Source organism: Carcharodon carcharias (assembly GCF_017639515.1).
Source record: "Carcharodon carcharias isolate sCarCar2 chromosome 39 unlocalized genomic scaffold, sCarCar2.pri SUPER_39_unloc_1, whole genome shotgun sequence".
Taxonomy (NCBI): domain Eukaryota; kingdom Metazoa; phylum Chordata; class Chondrichthyes; order Lamniformes; family Lamnidae; genus Carcharodon; species Carcharodon carcharias.
In genome coordinates this window covers 575,669-583,995 of record NW_024470814.1, presented here as the reverse complement: position 1 = coordinate 583,995, position 8,327 = coordinate 575,669, and positions in this window count along the sequence as shown.

Genomic DNA, 8,327 nt, shown 5'->3' with positions numbered 1-8,327 from the left:
GAGAGAGAGAGAGAGTGGGGGATGGGGGAAAGAGAGAGAGTGTGTGGGGGATGGGGGAGAGAGATAGAGTGGGGGACGGGGGAGAGAGAGAGAGTGGGGGACGGGGGATAGAGAGAGAGAGAGTGGGGGATGGGGGAGAGAGAGAGAGAGTGGGGGACGGGGGAGAGAGAGAGTGGGGGACGGGGGAGAGAGAGAGAGTGGGGGACGGGGGAGAGAGAGAGAGTGGGGGACGGGGGAGAGAGAGAGAGTGGGGGACAGGGGAGAGAGAGAGAGAGAGAGAGAGAGAGTGGGGGACGGGGGATAGAGAATGAGAGAGAGAGTGGGGGACGGGGGAGAGAGAGAGAGTGGGGGACGGGGGAGAGAGAGAGAGAGAGAGAGTGGGGGACGGGGAGAGAGAGAGAGTGGGGGACGGGGGAGAGAGAGAGAAAGTGGGGGACGGGGGAGAGAGAGAGAAAGTGGGGGACGGGGGAGAGAGAGAGAAAGTGGGGGACGGGGGAGAGAGAGAGAGAGTGGGGGACGTTGGAGAGAGAGAAAGAGAGAGTGGGGGACGGGGAGAGAGAGAGAGAGAGTGGGGGACGGGGGAGAGAGAGAGAGGGAGTGGAGGACGGGGGAGAGAGAGTGGGGGACGGGGGAGAGAGAGAGAGAGAGAGATGATGGGGGACGGCGGAGAGAGAGAGAGAGAGTGGGGGACGGGGAGAGAGAGAGAGAGTGGGGGACGGGAGAGAGAGAGTGGGGGACGGGGGAGAGAGGGAGAGAGAGTGGGGGACGGGAGAGAGAGTGGGGGACGGGAGAGAGAGAGAGAGTGGGGGACGGGAGAGAGTAGGGGATGGGGGAGAGAGAGAGAGTGGGTGGACGGGGGAGAGAGAGAGTGGGTGGACGGGGGAGAGAGAGAGTGGGTGGACGGGGGAGAGAGAGAGAGGGGGACGGGGGGAGAGAGAGAGGGGGACGGGGGAGAGAGAGAGAGGGGGACGGGGGAGAGAGAGAGTGGGGGACGGGGGAGAGAGAGAGTGGGGGACGGGGGAGAGAGAGAGTGGGGGACGGGGGGAGAGAGAGAGTGGGGGACGGGGGAGAGAGAGAGTGGGGGACGGGGGAGAGAGAGAGTGGGGGACGGGGGAGAGAGAGAGTGGGGGACGGGGAGAGAGAGAGTGGGGGACGGGGGAGAGAGAGAGTGGGGGACGGGGGAGAGAGAGAGTGGGGGACGGGGGAGAGAGAGAGTGGGGGACGGGGGAGAGAGAGAGTGGGGGACGGGGGAGAGAGAGAGTGGGGGACGGGGGAGAGAGAGAGTGGGGGACGGGGGAGAGAGAGAGTGGGGGACGGGGGAGAGAGAGAGTGGGGGACGGGGGAGAGAGAGAGAGGGGGACGGGGGGAGAGAGAGTGGGGGATGGGGGAGAGAGAGAGAGAGAGAGAGTGGGGGACGGGGGAGAGAGAGAGAGTGGGGGACGGGGGAGAGAGAGAGAGTGGGGGACGGGGGAGAGAGAGAGAGTGGGGGACGGGGGAGAGAGAGAGAGAGAGAGAGTGGGGGACGGGGGAGAGAGAGAGAGTGGGGGACGGGGGAGAGAGAGAGAGAATGGGGGACGGGGAGAGAGAGAGAGTGGGGGACGGGGGAGAGAGAGAGAAAGTGGGGGACGGGGGAGAGAGAGAGAAATTGGGGGACGGGGGAGAGAGAGAGAAAGTGGGGGACGGGGGAGAGAGAGAGAAAGTGGGGGACGGGGGGAGAGAGAGAGAGAGTGGGGGACGGGGGAGAGAGAGAGAGAGTGGGGGACGTTGGAGAGAGAGAAAGAGAGAGAGTGGGGGATGGGGAGAGAGAGAGAGAGAGAGTGGGGGACGGGGGAAGAGAGATAGAGAGAGTGGGGGACGGGGGAGAGAGAGAGAGAGAGTGGAGGACGGGGGAGAGAGAGTGGGGGACGGGGGAGAGAGAGTGGGGGACGGGGGAGAGAGAGAGAGAGAGTGGAGGACGGGGGAGAGAGAATGGGGGACGGCGGAGAGAGAGAGAGAGAGAGAGAGTGGGGGACGGGGAGAGAGAGAGAGAGAGAGTGGGGGACGGGGAGAGAGAGAGAGAGAGAGTGGGGGACGGGGAGAGAGAGAGAGAGAGAGTGGGGGACGGGGAGAGAGAGAGAGTGGGGGACGGGGGAGAGAGGGAGAGAGAGTGGTGGACAGGGGAGAGAGAGAGAGTGGGGGATGGGAGAGAGAGTGGGGGACGGGAGAGAGAGAGAGAGTGGGGGACGGGAGAGAGTAGGGGATGGGGGGGAGAGAGAGAGTGGGGGACGGGGGAGAGAGAGAGTGGGGGACGGGGGAGAGAGAGAGTCCGGGACGGGGGAGAGAGAGAGTGGGGGACGGGGGAGAGAGAGAGTGGGGGACGGGGGAGAGAGAGAGTGGGGGACGGGGGAGAGAGAGTGTGGGGGACGGGGGAGAGAGAGTGTGGGGGACGGGGGAGAGAGAGAGTGGGGGACGGGGGAGAGAGAGAGTGGGGGACGGGGGAGAGAGAGAGTGGGGGACGGGGGAGAGAGAGAGTGGGGGACGGGGGAGAGACAGAGTGGGGGACGGGGGAGAGAGAGAGAGAGAGAAGGGGACGGGGGAGAGAGAGAGTGGGGGACGAGGGAGAGAGAGTGGGGGACGGGGGAGAGAGAGAGTGGGGGACGGGGGAGAGAGAGAGAGAGAGTGGGGGACAGGGGAGAGAGAGAGAGAGAGTGGGGGATGGGGGAGAGAGAGAGAGTGTGTGGGGGATGGGGGAGAGAGATAGAGTGGGGGACGGGGGAGAGAGAGAGAGTGGGGATGGGGGAGAGAGAGAGAGAGTGGGGGACGGGGGAGAGAGAGAGAGAGAGAGAGAGTGGGGGACGGGGGAGAGAGAGAGAGTGGGGGACGGGGGGAGAGAGAGAGAGTGGGGGACGGGGGAGAGAGAGAGAGTGGGGGACGGGGGAGAGAGAGAGAGTGGGGGACAGGGGAGAGAGAGAGAGAGAGAGAGAGAGAGAGAGTGGGGGACGGGGGATAGAGAATGGGAGAGAGAGTGGGGGACGGGGGAGAGAGAGAGAGTGGGGGACGGGGGAGAGAGAGAGAGAGAGAGAGTGGGGGACGGGGAGAGAGAGAGAGTGGGGGACGGGGGAGAGAGAGAGAAAGTGGGGGACGGGGGAGAGAGAGAGAAAGTGGGGGACGGGGGAGAGAGAGAGAAAGTGGGGGACGGGGGAGAGAGAGAGAAAGTGGGGGACGGGGGAGAGAGAGAGAGAGTGTGGGGGACGGGGGAGAGAGAGAGAGAGTGGGGGACGTTGGAGAGAGAGAAAGAGAGAGAGTGGGGGACGGGGAGAGAGAGAGAGAGAGTGGGGGACGGGGGAGAGAGAGAGAGGGAGTGGAGGACGGGGGAGAGAGAGTGGGGGACGGGAGAGAGAGAGAGAGAGAGAGAGATGATGGGGGACGGCGGAGAGAGAGAGAGAGAGTGGGGGACGGGGAGAGAGAGAGAGAGTGGGGGACGGGGAGAGAGAGAGTGGGGGACGGGGGAGAGAGGGAGAGAGAGTGGTGGACAGGGGAGAGAGAGAGAGTGGGGGATGGGAGAGAGAGTGGGGGACGGGAGAGAGAGAGAGAGTGGGGGACGGGAGAGAGTAGGGGATGGGGGAGAGAGAGAGAGTGGGGGACGGAGGAGAGAGAGTGTGGGGGACGGGGGAGAGAGAGTGTGGGGGACGGGGGAGAGAGAGAGTGGGGGACGGGGGAGAGAGAGTGGGGGACGGGGGAGAGAGAGAGTGGGGGACGGGGGAGAGAGAGAGTGGGGGACGGGGGAGAGAGAGAGTGGGGGACGGGAGAGAGAGAGAGTGGGGGACGGGGGAGAGAGAGAGTGGGGGACGGGGGGAGAGAGAGAGTGGGGGACGGGGGAGAGAGAGAGTGGGGGACGGGGGAGAGAGAGAGTGGGGGACGGGGGAGAGAGAGAGTGGGGGACGGGGAGAGAGAGAGTGGGGGACGGGGGAGAGAGAGAGTGCGGGACGGGGGAGAGAGAGAGTGGGGGACGGGGGAGAGAGAGAGTGGGGGACGGGGGAGAGACAGAGTGGGGGACGGGGGAGAGACAGAGTGGGGGACGGGGGAGAGACAGAGTGGGGGACGGGAGAGAGAGAGAGAGAGTGAAGGGGACGGGGGAGAGAGAGAGTGGGGGACGAGGGAGAGAGAGAGTGGGGGACGGGGGAGAGAGAGAGTGGGGGACGGGGGAGAGAGAGAGTGGGGGACGGGGGAGAGAGAGAGTGGGGGACGGGGGAGAGAGAGAGTGGGGGACGGGGGAGAGAGAGAGTGGGGGACGGGGGAGAGAGAGAGTGGGGGACGGGGGAGAGAGAGAGTGGGGGACGGGGACGGGGGAGAGAGAGAGTGGGGGACAGGGGAGAGAGACAGAGAGAGTGAGTGGGGCGGACGGGGAGAGAGAGAGAGAGAGTGGGGGGGACGGGGAGAGAGAGAGAGAGAGAGTGGGGGGGATGGGGGAGTGAGAGAGAGTGGGGGGGACGGGGGAGAGATAGAGAGAGAATGGAGGACGGGGGAGAGAGAGAGAGAGAGACTGAAGGACGGGGGAAAGAGAGAGAGTGGAGGACGGGAGAGAGAGAGAGAGTGGAGGACGGGAGAGAGAGAGAGAGAGTGGAGGACGGGAGAGAGAGAGAGAGAGTGGAGGACGGGAGAGAGAGAGAGAGACAGAGTGGGGGACGGGAGAGAGAGGGAGAGAGAGAAAGTGGGGGACTAAGGAGAGAGAGAGTGGGGGACGAAGGAAAGAGAGAGAGTGGGGGACGGGGAGAGAGAGAGAGTGGGGGACGGGGAGAGAGAGAGAGTGGGGGACGGGGAGAGAGAGAGAGTGGGGGACGGGGAGAGAGAGAGAGTGGGGGACGGGGAGAGAGAGAGTGAGAGTGGGGGACGAAGGAGAGAGAGAGAGTGGGGGACGAAGGAGAGAGAGAGAGTGGGGGACGGGGGAGAGAGAGAGAGTGGGGGACGGGGGAGAGAGAGAGAGAGAGTGGGGGACGGGGGAGAGAGAGAGAGAGAGAGTGGGGGACGGGGGGGAGAGAGAGAGAGTGGGGGACGGGGGAGAGAGAGAGAGAGTGGGGGACAGAGGAGAGAGAGAGAGAGAGTGTGTGGGGTACGGGGGAGAGAGAGAGAGAGAGAGTAAGGGGGACGGGGGAGAGAGAGTGTGGGGGACGGGGGAGAGAGAGAGAGTGGAGGACGGGGGAGAGAGAGAGAGGGTGGGGGATGGGGGAGAGAGAGAGAGAGAGAGAGAGAAGCTGGGGGACGGGGGGGAGAGAGAGAGAGAGAGAGTGGGGGACGAGAGAGAGGGGGTGGGGGAGAGAGAGATAGTGATAGTGAGGGGGAGGAGAGAGAGCGCGCAGGAGCCTCTCCCCGCCCTGTTTGTGGACCATTCGCTTGGGAGTGACTTGTGTTTACTCATAGTGAGGCCAAGGTGAATAGGCTCCGCCCGCTGCCTTTGGGCCCTTTTATGCTAATGAAGGATTGATGAAGACCGGAACGCTGATTGGTTTAATTTCACCTCTATCTGTGAGAAGGATTGTATGGGGGAACCAATCAAATATCACTACCGTCACCATCTCAAGCGAAGGGCCATCTACCCAATAACCGGGACTCCTCATCCAGCCCCTGCCTCCTCTAACGCATTTCAGTCAGCCGGCCCCAACCCGCCTCCTATTCACTCTGCACCCACTTTCAGCTAAAAGTGGGTGTCTAAGGCCGTTCAGCCATAGGGCAGCGGGGGATGGGAGTAGAGGAGAACGCGTCAGGCTGTCTGACTAACGCGGAATATATTGGTCGAGAGCCCCTCCGGCTAGCCAGCTCACAATGAATGTATGCATTGAATACTAATTGTATTGGAGCACCTCAGAGTGCAACGTGATGTATGTTGATGACTCCAATATCATTGTCTGATTGTCTGCATTGACCATATTGAAATGATTGTAATATTCATTGACTGTATTGAAGTACCTCGTGATCCATGTGTAAAAGTTAAATCTGATTGTACATTTGGTGATGGTGATTTTAAGATGTTTTGTAATGTTCTTCCAGATATTTTGTGAATAAAGTATCTTTTTTCAAAAAAACCCACAAAAATATACAGGCCTACTAAAGGTGCTGGGGATATGGTTCAGAGGGAGCAAGGCACACGTTAGGAAATGGAAAGAGCGAGTGGCTATCGTGCAAAGAATACTGGGCATGTGGGAGCGACGCTCCCTATCCAGTGCGGGTAAGAAACTGGTCATCAGGTGTGAGGCACTTTCGCTGTTGCTGTATGTGGCGCAGGTCTGGCCCATTCCTCACTCCTGTGTGATGGTGATCACCTGAACCATCTGTCACTTCGTCTGGAGGTTGAACATGGATCATGTCCACAGGGACACGATGTTGAAGTCACCAGATAAAGGGGGATAAAACGTGCCCAACAACCTCCCTCACCCTGATGGTCACCTTTGTGTGCCGCTGTATGAAGCTGTGCATAGACCCTTGGTACGCAAACACCAAGTGCCACTCTGTGCTGTGGTTCTACCTGTCCCCGGTGTTGCGAAGGATGGGTCTGGCCATGCTGCCGCGGAATGCTCCAAGTTGTTGGACCGTGTCATACCTCATGGAAAAATGTATGCAGAGAAACACCTTTGACCGCAAGTCCATCAGGTAGTGATTGGCACGTAACGTCTTAGAGGCCCTGAGGGAAAAGGAGATGGTGGATCCTGTGGGATGGTTCCCCGAGCAGACTGTCAAAGTCATTTGGCAGAATGCCTCATTACCGGAACTTTCCAACAAGCACCAAGATGTAGCTTGGCTGGTGGTGAGAAAGGCCCTCCCCATCAGATCCTTCCAACACGCCAGGAGTCTCACCCCCTCTGCACGTTGCCCTTGAGGTGGCTGTGGTGGGGACGAGACCATGGTTCACCTCCTTGTGGACTGTGCCTTTGCAAAGAAGGCCTGGAGAGAGATGCAGTGGTTTCTGTCGAGGTTCATCCCAAGCAGTTCTGTGATACAGGACTCTGTGATCTACAGGCTGTTCCCAGGGATGCACAGAGATAAACATCAACTGCAGCTGGAGGATCATCAACTCGGTGAAAGATGCTCTTTGGTCTGCTCAAAACTTGTTGCTCTTCCAGTGCAAAGTGTTGTCCCTGACCGAGTGTTGCAGACTGGCACATTCCAAGGTCCAGGACTACGTGCTGAGGCACGCCATAAGGGTTGGGCAGCTGCTGCAAAGGCCCAATGGGGAAAGGTCGCTGTCTAAGACCTTTCTGAGACAGTGCACCGAGAGGTGAGAATTGTATCGACCCCTCGGGCTGTATGACTCACACTGAATGTATGAGTGAATACTACATGTCTCATAATTGTATTGAAGCACCTCAGAGTGCAACATGATCTATGTCAATAACCTGAATACCATTGTATTGTCTGACTGTCTGTAATGACTATGTTGAAATGTCTGTAATGTTCATTGGTTGTATTGAATCACCTCATGATCTATGTGGGAAACTTGAATATGATTACACTTTTTGTGATGGCCATTTTAAGATGTTTGGTAATGTCCTTCCAGATATTTTATGAATAAAGCCCGTTTTCCAAAAACAAATGTAGATTGTGAACATCAAAAGTTGAATTCTATTGCACTTCCTTTAATTTTCAATTTGAATCTTTTGCCCTCAGCCTATACATCTAATGTGGTATGAAGATGTAAATCTGAAGAGAATTTCAATTGTACAGAGAGAACCGAGATTGAAATGTGCTGTACGGAGACAAGTTGAATTTTAATGCACATTCTGGCAATTCCTAGTCAATGGTTTGAAATGTAATTTTACAAATTTTATGAGTACATATTTTTCTGGAAACAAACATATGTACACAATCTCTTTGCATCTCAGTCTCTCTCAAAGGTCAGTGACAAGACCCCTCCCTAACTCCGCTTCATTGACACAATGTGGTTGACAGGGCCCTCAACTGTGTCCAGCCCATCTCCCTCACACCTTCCTCCCCCTCCCAGAACCATAATAGGGTCCTCCTTGTCCTCACTTATCATGCCACCAGCCTCCAATTACAAAGGACCATCCTCTGAAATTTCAGCCAACTCCGGCATGATGCCACCACCAAACACATCTTCCCTTCAGCCTCCCCGATTGCATCCTGCAGGTATTGTTCCCTCCGGGACACCCTGGTCAACTCCACCATCACCCCCTACATCTCAATCCCCTCCCATGGCACCTTCCCATGCAATTGCAGAATGTGCAACACCTGCCCCTTTCCTCCCCCTCTCCTTACTGTCCAAGGGCCCAAACACTTCTTTTGAGTGAAGCAGTGCTTCACTTGCACTTCCCTCAATTTAGTCTACTGCAATCACT